The sequence below is a fragment of the Tamandua tetradactyla genome, chromosome 10 (genome assembly GCF_023851605.1).
Source record: "Tamandua tetradactyla isolate mTamTet1 chromosome 10, mTamTet1.pri, whole genome shotgun sequence".
Lineage (NCBI taxonomy): Eukaryota > Metazoa > Chordata > Mammalia > Pilosa > Myrmecophagidae > Tamandua > Tamandua tetradactyla.
Window position 1 is genome coordinate 91,425,732 of NC_135336.1, and position 15,439 is coordinate 91,441,170.

Genomic DNA, 15,439 nt, shown 5'->3' on the forward strand with positions numbered 1-15,439 from the left:
AAAGAAGTCATGATAGAATCTGGGTGATGGGTACAGGTATGTGGGTTCTAAACCACTGGTTCTCAACTGGAATGATTATACCTCTCAGGAGACATTTAGCGATGTCTGGAGACATTTTATTTGTCACATTTAAGGGAGTACTATAGCATCTAGAGGACAGAGGCTAAACATCTTTTTTTTTATGATCATTCTGTTCTACATATGTAATCAGTAATTCACCATATCATCATGTAGTTGCATATTCATCATCATGATCACTTCTTAGAATATTTGCATCAATTCAGAAAAAGAAATAAAAAGTCAACAGAAAAAATTTCATATGGACCATACCCCTTTACCCCTCCCTTTCATTGATCTCTAGCATTTTAATCTAAATTTATTTTAACATTTGTTCCCCTTATTATTTATTTTTATTCCATATGTTTTACTCGTCTGCTGATAATGCAGATAAAAGGAGCATCAGACACAATCACACAGTCATACTGTGAAAGCTATATCATTACACAATCATCTTCAAGAAACATGGCTACTGGAACAGAGCTCTACATTTTCAGGCAGTTTCCTCTAGCCTCTCCATTACATCTTGACTAACAAGGTGATATCTATTTAATGCATAAGAATAACCTCCAGGATAACCTCTCAACTTTGTTTGGAATCTCTCAGCCATTGACACTTTATTTTGTCAATGAGCTCAGGCTCTTCCATCTTTTGGTTGAGAAGGTTTTCTCAATCCCTTAATGCTGAGTCTCAGCTCATTCTAGGATTTCTGTCCCACATTGCCAGGAAGGTCCACACCCCTGGGAGTCATGTCCCACGTAGAGAGGGGAAGGGCAGTGAGTTTGCTTGTCGTGTTGGCTGAGAGAGAGAGGCCACATCTGAGCAACAAAAGAGATTCTCTTGGGGGTGACTCTTAGGCCTAATTTTAAGCAGGCTTGACCTATTCTTTGTGGGGTTAAGTTTCATATGAACAAACCCCAAGATTGGGGGTTCAGAGGCTAAACATCTTGCAAAGCCCAAGACAGTCACCCCAACCAACAAGTGCCTGGAACAAAATGGAAGAGAGCTTGGGGGATGGAGGCGTGGAGCGGGGGGAGATTCCTGATGTCCTGATGTCCTGGAAGTCTGTCTTTGTTATAAACCTCCTACTTTGAATCACTCCAACAAATCAAGTTTGATGAGGAGACTGCCTTGGCTTTGTTTTTCGTTTCTTTTTACCAAGAGAGATCAGAGTACATTTTTCAAAATTTGAATTATTCCTTCAACATAGTCATCTTGGGAAACTGTCCTTACAAGGCATATGCTGTGACAGCCTCTGACTTAGACAGTGGGGACACTGGTGGCCAAGATGGAGATGGCCTCGTCCCTGGAAACCTTTCCCTCTAATGGGAAAGACAATAAACATACCAACAAATAAGTCTATGAGAAGACTAGAGCAGGGCATGTTTATTCACAAAGGGGCTGCTGCTTGAGATGTGGTTCTCAGGGGATTGCCCTGGAGATGGGGCCATGTTTGAGTGGAGCCCTGAAGGAAGTGAGGGGCTGAGCCAGGCAAAGCTTGGAGGAAGAGCCAGTAGGCCAATGCAGAGACCCAAGGCGGGAGCAAGCTGGCTGCATCCTGCTCCCAGACAGGAGGCCAGGGTGCTGGAGGTGCCCCCACATTAAGAGGAGATGGGGTGGGAGACACACAGGGTCACATCATGTGAGACTTTGCAGCCATGGCAGGACATCATTGGGAGGTTCCATAGACAGGAAAGTCATGAGATTTGGTCAATATTTATTTTTAAAAAATCTCTCCAGCTATTCTTTTGAGAATTATATGAACAAGAATGGAAGTAGAATACCAATGAGAGAAATTTCCATTAAAGAATTTTACCGAAAATCAAAACCACCCAAAAAAGAGAAATAACTTCCACTGAGGAAGTTATTCCAAAGAAGGTGCCATGGGCTTTAAAAGCGATTTCCAAAGAAGAGATCCATAATGTCCAAGCAGCGTAGACTCTTTCTAAGAAATGTCTGGGCAGTGCTGCCTCCTCACCCTTACCCCAGATGACTCTTTGAAATGATAAGCTCGGGCATGTTTATTTTGAAATCTGTCCCAGAACATGCTAGGGCTCAGGTGTTTGGCCACCAGGCGGCGATCAAGAACAGGTGCTCCACTCCTCCCTGAGAAGTAGCCTGGACATCAGAAAGGGTGGGAGAGGGGGCGTGCATGGCAAGGAACTCTGGAACAGAAATACTTAGTAAAAGCTCAGATCTGTCAGGTATGTTCTCTGACAGTATTTTTTTTTTTAACATTTTTTATTGTGAAATACAACATACATACAAAAAAGCAACACATTTGGAAGAACAGCGTGGCGAACAGATTTCAGAGTCTGGTATGGGTTACAGTTTCACAATTTCAGGTGTTTCCTTCTGGCTGCTCCAAGACACTGGAGACTAAAAGAAATATCAATATAATGATTCAACACTCATACTCATTTGTTAAATCCTATCTTTTCTAACTCCTCCTTCTCCTTTGATCCTTCTCCCAATCTTTAGGGGTATTTGGGCTATGCCCATTCTAAATTTTTCATGTTGGAGAGGGGGGTCGACAATATGGATAATGGGATGGAAGTAGTTGATGTACTTGAAGAGGCTGTCTCCCAGGATTTTCATTTGTGTTCCTGGGAATTCTGGTCTCCCAGTCCTTAATGAGTCCATTAGAGTCAGGGTGGGACACGGGGTAATTGAGGCTCAGGCTCTTCCCTTCCTTTTCCTTGGGCTCAGTAATCCTGGCCATCACTGCAATGAGATCTCTGAGCCCAGCATTAGGGTGTAGGTCTAGAAAACAAACCAAGGAGGCTCTTCAACCTGTATCAGACCAATCTGATACCCAGGCTGATTTCCAAACTTGGTCTCCTCCAACTCCTGATATCCACACTTGGTCTCCTCCAACTCCCCAAAATTACCCTGGGGTCTGAAGCTGAAAGTATACCCAGTAATAAGGGATGTGTCATCTCATCTATCCCTGACAAATTTGCACCAGTAGTGGTGGCTGGTCAAGCTTTGGAGAACACCCGGTCCTAGCCCTTCTTTTACCTTTTCTGTCTCCACCACAATACACGACCAACAGGCAGGTAACAAGACACTATAGTCTGTGCACAGATTCAGAAATGCTACCGGAAGAACTAATTCAGACATCACCATCTCCTAAGAGGTCCCCTGCCAGCTTAAACTTAGGCTTCACCACTTCAAAGAAAGATTGTTAATTACACATTAAGAAACCATTATATCCAAATGTGCTATGAAAACAGATCTTTCCTAAGCAATTTTATGGTTTTAATTCTTTCCTTCTATCATTTCTAATAATTACATTCTGGCTTTTATTGCACTGAGGCGGCTAAAAAAGAAAAGTCCTTTATATTTTAAATCTATTTCAATTTTTTTCTATATAAGGAATTCCAAAGCCATCAAAATAATGAAGCAAACAATATAGCCAAAAGACAAAATACATAGTTCAGATGAAAACTAGCCAAATCCCCTTTAAGGGAAAAAAAAGCAAATTTATTTATTTTGTCACCCTTCCACATGTGCCTTTCATTAAAAGGATGGAGTTTTCTTGATCACACAAAAGCCAAACAACCCATACTCACTAACACATTCACCTGGAAGAGAAAGTTTTAGAGTCCCTAAGGAAGAGGGTATATAGCATATCAGGTATCAAAATGCTGAATTTTGGGATTGTTAAAATTCAACCATCTACTCAGTAAAGTGTCACCATTATCTGATATGAATCTCCCCAAGCAGAACCTCATTCCCTTTCAAGGATACTGTCATCTAACATATAGATGAGTGAAGAAAGGAAAATAAAATTATTTTAATACTGAGTCACAAAATTTCACACCGATTAAGACTGAGCAGAATTTCAGTGATGAGGGGCATTTTTGCAGGCTGCATACACCATCAGCCTTTTTCACCCTCTGAGGATCTTCTGAGCCAAACTTTCTTTGTGCAAGGACAAACGGTAAATATTTTAGCCTCTGTGGGTCATTTGGTCTCAGTCACAATGACTCAACCCTGCCACTGCAGGAGACAGTATGAAAAGGAATGGGTTTAACTTCACTTCAATAAAACTTTATTTACAAAATGGGGTCCATAGGCTGTAATTTACTCACAGTTCTAGTTCTTGGACTGTTAAGAAGGAGGGGTGAAGCACAAGCAGGCTTAGGCCTCCCTTTCAAGAAAATAGTGGGAATAAATAAAGGGATCCATGAACACATTCACACAGCCAATCATTCACCCAACACCAAAACCATGTTCAGACACACCAGATAGGAGTCATTTCTCAATAGCCTTTGTTTTTTGTTTGCTTGTTTTGAATTTGATGGTGGCAATATGCATATAACATGAAACCTGCCATTTTAACCATTTTTAGGCATCAATTCAGTGGCATTAATTACATTCATAATGTAACATGGTCCCATCACCACCACCCATTACCAAAATTTTTGCACCATCCAAAATTTTTACACCATCCAAAACAGGAACTCTTTCCCCCTTAAGCAATAACTACTCACTCCCAGCCTGGAGTAGGAGAAATTCACCACTATTACCCCAAATGCATGTGCTTCTTCCCTCTCCTGGACAACCCCTTCCTCTCACATTACCTCACACTCCATTCATCAGCAAATGCTGTCGGCCCCAACTTCAAAATGTATCCAGAACCTGTCAGCCTCTGACCAGCTCCATCACCAGCACCCTCGTCACTGTCAGCTCCTATCTGGTCTCCCTGATTCTGCCTTTGATCCCCCACAGTTTCTTGTCATGTTAAAAGATAAGTCAGATCATCTCCAGCCTCTGCTCATAACCCTTACAACGGCCCACAAGATCTGGATCCCAAGCTCCACCACCTCCTTAAGAACCCCTTAGCCCCCTCCCACTCCTTCACTCTGTAACTGCTCCAGTGGCCTCCTTGTTTTCTTCAAACACACGGAACATGCCTGAAACTAAAGACTTTGCATTTCTCTTCCCTCAACTTAGGACACTTATTGCCCAGAAAGCCTCAATGCTTCCTCACCTTCTTCCAGGCTTTGCTCAAAGGTCTTCTGAGAGAGGTCCTCCCCAACCACCCTATTTAAAATCATGCCTACCCCCACCACCCCACCTCCTATACTCTCTATTGCCTTCCTGGTTTTATTTTTCCCCATAGCAAGGATGAAACAACTACCTGATATACTATACATTTTACATAGTCATTCATTTGTTTATTTTCTGACTTCATACACACAAGAATGTAAGCTCCATGAGGACAGGAATTTTGTCCTCAGTGCCTAGAACAGAAGGAAGCAGAGAATAGGTGCTAAAAAATATTTGTTGGGTCCATTAATTTCCTCATATCCAACTGCCCTGGAGTATCTTAGATTGTTCCTTTCTTTGTTCTCATCTCTTATTTTTAACAAAGCTTTCTTTATTCTACTTCCATTCTCATTTAACTATCCTTAGATCTCTGGTCTCTTCCTTTATCACTCCATATAGTCCTTCCCTCCATTCTCTTATTATCTAGAAGCATCTATGACAGTTTGAAAGTTGTATGTGCCCTAGAAAAGCCATGTTTTAATCCCAATCCAATCTTGTGGAGGCAGCCATTTCTTTCAATTCTGATTCAATACTGTAAATTGGAAATTTTCTATTAGATTATCTCCATGGAGAGGTGGCATGCTCAATCGTGGCTGTGACCTTTGATTAGAGGGAGATGTGACTCCACCCATTCCAGGTGGGTCTTGATTAGATTACTGGAATCCTTTAAAAGAGGAAAGATTTTGGAGTCAGAAAGTGACAGAAATGACAGAAACAACAGAACTGACAAAGAGAGCCAACAGGCACTTCAGGGCCAACAGAGAGACCAGAGACATGAATGTTTGGAGATGCTTGTAGCCCAGCACATGTCATCATGAGATGTCAAGCATGCCAAAACCTGGAGAGAGCCAAGGGATGCCAAGAGATGAAAGCCAGCCCCAGAGAAGCAAAGTGAGGAACCCCCACAGAAACAGAGGCTCGAAGCAATGGAGCCCAGGAGCAAGGGACCAGCAGATGCCAGCCACATGACTTCCCAGCTGACAGAGCTGTTCTGGACAGCATCAGCCTTTCTTGAGTGAAGGTAACCTCTTGTTGGTGCCTTAATTTGGACACTTTCACTTCCTTAGAACTATAAACTTTGCAATTTATTAAATTCCCCTTTCGTAAAAGCCAATCCAGTTCTTGTATATCACATTCCAGCAGATAGCAAACTAAACCTATCATCTATTCAGAAGAATTTAGAAATGTAATAAAAACAAGGCCTGTTTTTTAATTAAATCAAACCTCACACCAAAATCAAATATGTTAACAATCCAAAAGTTCATGATGATATTTAAAAAAAAGATCATCTTTGGTAGATGATATAGAGCCAACTCATTACTCTGGTGAATAAAAAGGAAATAATCAAGCCGTTATCCTGCCTTTCTTATACAAAATATAGCTTGGGCAATTTTTAAAAAAAGAGAAAACAAGTTGGAGTAAAGTTCTTTTTTATAGAAATTTTTGAGCTAAAAAATGTAAAAGGCATGTTAGAATTGGAACATAACTTTTGGTCTAACTCCTAATGAAATAATGGATCTAATCCTTAGATTATAGAAAATACAGGGGATAATGAAACATGTCAAATGACACCATTTATATATCAGCAGCAAAATAAAGATAGTGGGAACCTCAGCAAGGCAGATGGCACAGTTCTTGAACAAATACATTGTAAGAGAGAACAAGAGCTTGACAGGGAGTCTACATATTAAAAAGAAACTTAAGACACATATCTACCAAATGCAACCTGTGGACGTTGTTTAGAGCCTTTGCTTACCTGAGGCATTTTGAAACTTTGTTTAAAAATATAGGACAATCAGGGAAACTTGAATATGAATGGGCAACATATATTAAGAAATGAATGCTTGTGATTTTTTAACGTATGACTATGATATCACCTTGATAAAAGAATCCTTATTTTTTTTACAAGAATCCGTATCTTTTAAAGTCATACTGAATATTTACAAAGAAAGCTGAGATTTTTTTTTTAAATCCTTACCCCAATATTCTTCAAGAAAACACACAAATGATTTTGGCTATTTCGCCCCTATTTTCTTGTACTATAGAAGTCGCTACCTTACATCTATGGATGAGATGACACAGAAAGAATAAGGGGAGAAGATCAACAAACATTAGCACAGATTTAGGAGTATAAGAAATGCTAAATAAATGAAAGAAGGAATTTCTTTATACACCTGGATGCACCTAAAAAGTCCATAAAGCATACGCAGGGCACGTCTGAGAGAATAAGCACTTACCACGTGAACATCAGCCTTCTATCAGCGTGAACAGCCGGGACACAGCCATCAACCTGCAAGATTAACAAAAAAAAAAGGCTTCTGAGTAACAAAGCCCTTGCACTTTACTGCACGGAATAAAAAGAAGCATGCCATTTATAAAACTATATCAAACGAGGCATCAGCACAAACTAACGGCAGAGGAAGGAACCAAAGAACTTAGAGGCCTAAGAGCAGAGCAACCCAGGACTTCAGAGTAAAGATAAAGTCCTACTAAAGTTGAACAACTGCTTGGAGTCACCAAGACAAGTTAAACCAGGCTCAGATCCTGTTTAAAGAAAAAAAAATGCAAGAAGGAAGCATAAACAACAAAAGAAGAAATAAATAAATTGAGCATCATCAAAATTAAAAATTTTGGTGCATCAAAGTCACCTTCAAGAAAGTAAGAAGAGGGCAGTGTGATGGGGGCTCAGTGGCAGAATTCTCGCCTGCGATGCTGGAGACCCGGGTTCAATTCCTGGTACCCGCTCATGCCAAAAACAGAAAAAGTAAAAAGACAACCTGCAGGATAAGAGAAATTTTTACAATGATTTATCTAATAAGGGGCTTGTATCCAGAAAATATAAAGAATTCTTGCAACCCAACAATAAAAAGACAAATAAGTGCAAAAATGGGCAAAGAGTCTGAAAAGACATTTCTTCAGAGAAGATATATAAGTGGCCAATATGCACATGAAAAGATCCTTAATATCATTAGCCACCAAGGAAATGCAAATCAATACCATGCTGAGGTGCTACTTCACACCTATTAGGATAGCTATATTCAAAAAGGCAGATAATGACAAGTATTGGCCAGGATGCAAAGAAATTGGAACCTTCACGTACATTGTTAGAAGGAATGTAAAATGTGCCTCAAGCCTGGTAGTTTCTCAAAAGGTTAAACAGAATTAGCATATGACCCAGCATTCCATTACTAAATACCTCCAAGAGAAATGAAACACATAGCCAGACGACAACTCATACACACTCTTCATAAAAACCTTGCTCATAATAGTCAAAAATAAAAAACAATCCGAAAGTCTATCAACTGATGAATGGATAAATAAAATGCGGTATGTCATTACAATGAAATGTCATTCAACTATAAAAAGAAGTGAAGTGCTGACACTGGCTAAAACATGGATGAACCTTGAAAACATGTTAAGTGAAAGAAGCCAGTTATAAAAGACCACATATTGTAGGATTCCATTTATATCAAATGACCAGAACAGGCAAATCTATACAGACAGAAAGCAGATTAGTGTTGCCTAAGGCTGGAGGGAAGGGAGGAATGGAGAATGACTGGCAAGAGGTATGGGGTTTCTTTTGGGGGGGATGAAAACGTTCTGGAGTTGATTGTGCTGATGGCTGCACAGCCCTGGGACTATACTAAAACCCATGGGCTTGGACACTTTTAATGGGTGAATTCTGCAGTATGTGAGTTGTTCTCAATAAAGCAACTATAAAAAAAAAAAAAAAGAAAAGAAAATGAGCAGGCTGATATATGATGCAGCCTAAAAACACTTTCAGTTAAAATGGCTAACATTTCAAAAGCTTCTCTATTTGCTTAATGGTGGGGGCATCAGGTTTCAGGAAAAGGCAGAATTAAGATCAATGAGTACAAGTTAAGGCAGATTTTGGGCTCCATCTCAAGGCAGCACTCTGCAATAATGAGAAGCAGCCCAGGAGGCATGGCCGGGCTGTGAGGTGTGCGAGCAGAGCGGGGCACACCTGGGCTGTGCACACTGGGTGAGGCTGGAGCAGAGGTCTTTGAGGACTGTGAGATTTTTATACTGGGTAACCTGTACTCCACTTTATAGATGGAGGCCCATGGCCAGCAACAGCTGGAGCAAGGAACCAAACCCAGACCTCCTAGCCACAAGCTCAGTGGCCGTTCACACCTGCTGTCTCTTAATAGCTTGCATTGCATAACACTTTATTATTTCTTTTTTTATTTCTCCTATGCTTCCCCAAGTATAATTTCTGCAAAATCTAGAAATGCTAGTTCCTATACATCAACCGCCACATGATAGTAGAAGATTAGCTTGGAATGTTATGCTATCCGAGCAACGTAAATCCAGTTCCCTGTGATAGCGAGACAGATCAGTTCATCGACATGAGGCATATTGAAACTTTTCCATGTGGCAGTGTGAAGACAGGCATACAACAAAAAGGGGGTGGGGGAGACTGAATTTAAAAGCATCTGACGAAAAAATACAGGAAGCTTTCAATTCCTAACAGGATTACAGAACTTCTGCAACAAAAGCTAAGCAATTTCCCATGATGCCCATATACAAAGGAGAGCATTTAAGGGTGACAAAGCTGCCTCTCCTGAGGCCTCCAAAGTGCCATCTACTGGGTAAAGGTTGCTGAGGGCTCTAGAAGGGTAAAGCGATTACTTTGCATCTTCTGCCACCATGCTGTTCTATGACCTTGGGAAGTTGACCTTTATAACCTGCATTCCCCAGGCTCCCTTGCCCTTTGACCTCTCAGGCAGTAACCCGAAGAAGCTATAAAGGTAGGAGGAGGGTGAAGAAGGCAGGAGCATTTATTTCCCTGCTCCCCCATTGCAAGGTATTGCTCTACCAGAGTTCACAGCTGCTCCCAGGCAGCCCTCTCCCTCTGTCTTAAGGCTTGGGTTGGAAGGGCCTCCTACCACAGTCCAAGTGAACCCCCACCCCTTTCTGCTTTTCCTAACCCAGTGACACACTTTCATTAAACTCTCTTCCATCACCCCTTTTTTAAAAATATTTTTATTGACAAATCTTCATGCACATTCAGTCCGTACATGGTGTACAATCAATTCATCACCAAGATCATTTTGAGAACATCTGCATCACTCTAGAAAAAGAAATAAAAGGAAAAAACTCATATATTCCATGCTCCTTACTCCTCCCTCTCATTGACCCCCAGTATTTCGATCTACCTAATTTATTTTACATCCATATATATATTTTTTTACTAATCTGTCCATACCCTGGATAAAAGGAGCATCAGACACAAGGTTTTCACAATCACCCAGTCATACTGTAAAAGATATATGGTTATGCAGACGTCTCCAAGAATCAAGGCTATTGGAACACAACTCAAGAATTTCAGGTACTTCCCTCCAGCCACTCCAATACACCATAAACTAAAAAGGGATATCTATTTAATGCAATAAGAATAACCTCCAGGATAACTTCTCAACTCTGTTTGAGATCTCTCAGCCATTGACAATTTATTTTGTCTCATTTCCCTCTTTCCGCTTTTGGTCAAGAAGGTTTTCATAACACCTTGATGCCAGGTTCTGTCCCTCATTGCCAGGGAGATTTACACCCCAGGGAGTCTCTATAACCCCGTTGAGTGTGCTGTTTTCCTACAAGATCTGACTGATAACCACAGAGAAAGAAGGGGAGAAGAGGCTTTAAAACTCAATTGTTCATACTTACCATCAACAGAGGGTGTGGGGGTGCAAGGGGATGAACCCAATTTTTAGGCTAGTTTTCTTTGTATGTTTACGCAGCAAGGGAGGGCAGGATCCAAGGAGAGTCTAAGCATAAGGATGTAAATGAAAAGCCCAGCATTTAGATACAAATTTCACGTACATATGCATTTTTCTGAAGAGGGTCAAAAACGTCATTGTGTTCTCAAAAGTTGACCAAAATAAATGTTAAGAAGCAATGCTGCATGAAAAATGGAGTGCAGAAAGGGCAGCTGTTTTGCTACCCAGGAGAAGAAAGCTGTCCAGGCAGACAGTGGGGCTCCTATGTCACCTTCAAAGTTAGGAATGCAGCCTGCACCCTCACTCACCCTTTCCCCTCGCCAAGGGGAGTTCGGGCTGGAGGAGGAACTTCCCATCTGCCCTCCAACCCACCACCCACCCACCCTAAGGAAGCAGCCAAGATAGTGTGTTCCCAGGGCTCACATAGCTCCCTCCCAACAATCAAGTGACATTTAAAAAGCTCATCAGCTCAGCAGGTGTTCGGATGCACAAGCAATAGCAAAAACACTTGTGGAGCAGTGGGGGAAGGGGAGCTGCAGAAAATCTCATTCTGTTATTTCTGAAAAGCTCGGGGCTGCTGAGGCACAGAAGAGTGTCCAGGAAGCAAATCAGGAGGCAGGAAAAACTCTGGAGACCAAACAAGTTGGCCATACAGGAAAATGTCCCGTGAGCACGAATGAGCCCAGGAGCTGTTGGCAGGGTTAGAGCCCCTCGAATGTTGTCCCATAGACATGCTGCCTCAAAGCCCAGCTCTTCCCCTCATCAGCAGCTGCCCTGGATGTATGGCTTGCCCTCCCCAGTGCAAAATGGAAATGACCACTGGGTCTGTACCTCTTAGGGCTGTTGCAAGGATAAATGAAAAAATAGTGTGCAAGTCCCAAGATTCGGTAACCGGCTTCCCGGGTATGTTATATGATTTTTATCAGAGCACGTCTCTGTTTCCCTCGCTACTGGTGGTGGTCGCAGATACAAACGAAGAGAGGGCTACAAGGGACAGATGAAATCACAGCAGGGCCAATGCCCAGGGAAGGGACGAACCATCTGGACATGGCACCTAACCGGGACCAGTGTAGTGTCTCTGATCACCGGAGCTCTTTATTATGGCCGTCTCCTACACTGCTGTCCCTTTCCCAGCAGCGCCAGGGGCTTTAATTCAGAGGCAGAACAGCGTTGTGGCTAAGAGGCTGGCTCAGGAGCTGGACTGGCTCAGCCTAACACTTGGCCTTGCCATTTACAAACTGGGTGAGCTTGGGCAAATTATATTACCCCTCTGTGCCTTAGTTTCCTTAGCTACAAATCAGTTTTAATCATAGTATCTGTCTTGTGAGGATTAAATAATTTAACACACACAAGGGTCCTAGAACAGCGGATAAAGAACTTGAGAGAAAAAGAACTAGCAGTATATGTATATAAAGGGATTTATTTTAAGGAATTGACTCACACAATTGTGGGGACTGGCAAATCCAAAGGTTGACGTTTTGGGTCGGAGTCTATTGGGAAGGCCAGCAAGGAGTAGAGGGTGTAGCCTCAGGCAGAATTTCTTTTGATTCTTGAAAGCCCTGGTTCTTGCTTCGAAGACCTCCAGCCGATTGGACGAGGTCCACCCACATTATGGAAGGTCATCTCTTTCACTTAAAGCCAACTGGCTGTAGATGCTAATTCCGTCTATGAAATACCTCCAACGTTAACAACTAAGCCAGTGTTTGACCAGGCAACTGGACACCATGACTTAGCCAAATTGACACATACCACAACCCAACACAGATAGTGTCTTACATAAAGTAATAACTCAATGAAAGCTAGTTGTATTACTGCCAAGCAAATTTCAGCCGGATTCCAAAGTCCACCTGCCATAGCCAAGCACAGGCACCGCCAGCCCTCAATCTACGACTTTGGTTCTAAAATGTGTTTAATATTCTAATGTTCCTAAAATTACAACAGATGCATACATTTAACATGGATTTCCTCATCCAGAAAATGGGGATAAGGATAGCATCCATCTAATGAGATTAGTGGAAGATGAGTGACTTGTCTATGCAAAATGCTTTGAGCAGGATTTGACAGGTAGCAATCACGGGAAAATTGTTCTTTGCATTCATTACCATCATCATTCTGTTAAGTAAACTTACCCACGATAAGGCCTTCCCACTTCAACCAAATGTGAAGATTCTCACTCATTCCTCACTCAATCCCAAATCACTTGATCCCTGTAGCCAAAGATGCAATGGTTTGAAAGTATCATGTGAATGGCCATGTGCTAGTAAACACAAAGAGGATGCAAAGTTTCTTCGAGCAGTTGTTCGATTTTTACCATTCTTTTGGCTTCTGAGAGCTAATTACTTGAAGAACATAGTTGAGAAGACATAGCGTTGCATAATGTTGTCTCCCGGGTTTACTTAAGGTTAATTTGTTGGCCCATGGAGTCACATTCAGGTCACTTCGTGACCCCCTGGAGGACACCAGACCTCCCATCACTCTCAGAGGGCCCCATGGAAGATGGACATTCAGGAGGGGATCGTTAGGAAGCCAGCGGGAAGGGGAGGGAAGGTTGCAGAAAGAGCACCCCAGTACAACATGGACAAAGGCTCAAGATGAAGATCACCGAGCAAAATAATGAGGCAATAAGGAAATCAACAGCCTCTGGCCCACTATGTATGATAAAGTCTAATGTAAGTTCCATAAAACTGCACCATCATCCTTTCTTCTCTCAGCTGCTTCCTCACTACACAGGAGGCAGGGGGACACTGCACCAACAAGAGCACATTCGAGACAAGGCAGTCCCTTAGGAACATGGGTGCTGGATTCAGTGAAGTCTGACTCTAACAAAGGGGGCAATGGACAGCTACTTTGGGAGGTGGTGTGTGAATCATCAGCAAGAAGGGCTGGGGAAGGTCATTTTTATATAAATGTCCACGGAATAAAGAGCACAGATAAATGTCAAAAACGATGCCTAAAACGGCTGCCTATTGCTTGCTTACACAGCTTTTTCCTTCTTCACACAAAGGATAAAAGCTCAGCGCTTCTGAATATAAATCATCTTCAATTAAGACATTTATGTTGGAAAGCACTTTTGGCAGGACAAACGACATATTTGCCACTGTTCTCTGACTTGGATCTTTCAAGGTTGGCAGGGCGATTTATTTTTGTTGATTAAACAAAATTACAAATGGAAAGGGCCTAAAAATTGATCAGCCAATTAAACCCAATGATTCTGAACAATGAAATGTGCATCATGAGCTTTGCCAGAGTTATGAAAATGCCTCCTAGCTTTACTGACATTTTTAAGATTTACACCATTGATATTTGTGCTGACAGAAAGATGAAGTAAGGATTGGATTATATAAAATTTGTCTTCTCTGGCTGGAACAGAAGAAAAGAAAAAAATAATTAAGGGCTTGGGCCATTTTAAGAAGAAAGTCTGCATGCATTCATAATTCTTAAAAGAATGATCTGGGCTGAGTAAACGAGCTGTTGTCACTCAGTTTCTGTATATTTGTTCTTTGGTAAATTACAGATGCACCAATAAGGGCCAATTTGTTGAGATGACAACAATGGTAAATATTCAGATTCTTCATTTTCACTTTTCATTTTCCAAGGGGATGAGTGTCCAGACAGGCAGCCAACAAAATGATGGGTGTCAGATGCTTTTGCAAAATGAACTAACACACAGAGGGGCACCATAAGCCTATTTTGCTATGGAACAAAGTTGTTTCTTAATTGCAACCATGAGGTCAAGACCACAACTGCAAGGAATTCACTTGCAATAGCTATAAACCCAAGCAGCAGAAAGATGATGCTTCCTGGTGGTCAGAGCTTGAATGCTGGAGGCTGCCATGCATTTTTAAACTTGATTGTACATAATTGTTAATCACTGACCCACTCTCCAACCCTCCTGTGCTGGAACATGTTGCTAGGCAACCAATTTTGCTCTACATACTTCATGAAAGCTAGTGAGGCAACAACCAAGTGTCAACTCAATGAACACTAACTATTAGAGACAGGTTGAAATAGAAAGGGATGCCAGGTTTCCTTAAAGCTAGCATGTCCATCTCATGTCTTTCCTAATGTGGATGCAGATTTCCCATGTTTTACAACGTAGCAAATGAGGCATCTTGGGTTGAACCATATGAAAATTGCCCTTTTGGTAGCTCAATTTTGCAATTCATTGGTTCAACCTAACACTTAAGAGGGGTTTCCACAGACACTGAAATAGAGGAAATCTTTTCCTCCACTAGCATAATCAGAATTGTGCTTTGCATCTAAAGCACTCCATCAATTATAAGTCACTTACTTAGTCCGCACATTTCCTGAGATTCTTTTTTATAAGAGATGGTTAGGAAAGTCAATCTGTATCATTTTGCAAACACATGAATAAGAAGTCCCTTTGATTTTTTCATTGTCGGCTATTACCAAGTGATTTGACTATTTCTTGTACAACATTCACATCCTCCCTGTCTTTTAAAATGCTCTGAGCCCCAGGGAACGGGATGAAATTTATTTTTCCTAATTGAAGATCAGAAACACGAGAGGCCACCCTGAAGATGAAGACAGAAATGCTAAGTGTGCGAAAGAAATTATTTAAAGGA

The 15,439-nt window shown here is 41.5% G+C and overlaps 1 protein-coding gene across 6 annotated transcripts in view; it reads right to left on the minus strand.

The window, feature by feature from the left end:
- Positions 1 to 15,439, minus strand: part of TIAM1 (TIAM Rac1 associated GEF 1) — a 429,921-nt gene that overhangs the window by 314,003 nt on the left and 100,479 nt on the right. For all 6 annotated transcript variants that reach the window (XM_077118818.1, XM_077118816.1, XM_077118809.1 and 3 more), the window contains one exon: positions 7,353 to 7,405. The gene's annotated coding sequence lies outside the window, so the exon portion shown is untranslated. The remainder of the gene's footprint in view (positions 1 to 7,352; positions 7,406 to 15,439) is intronic.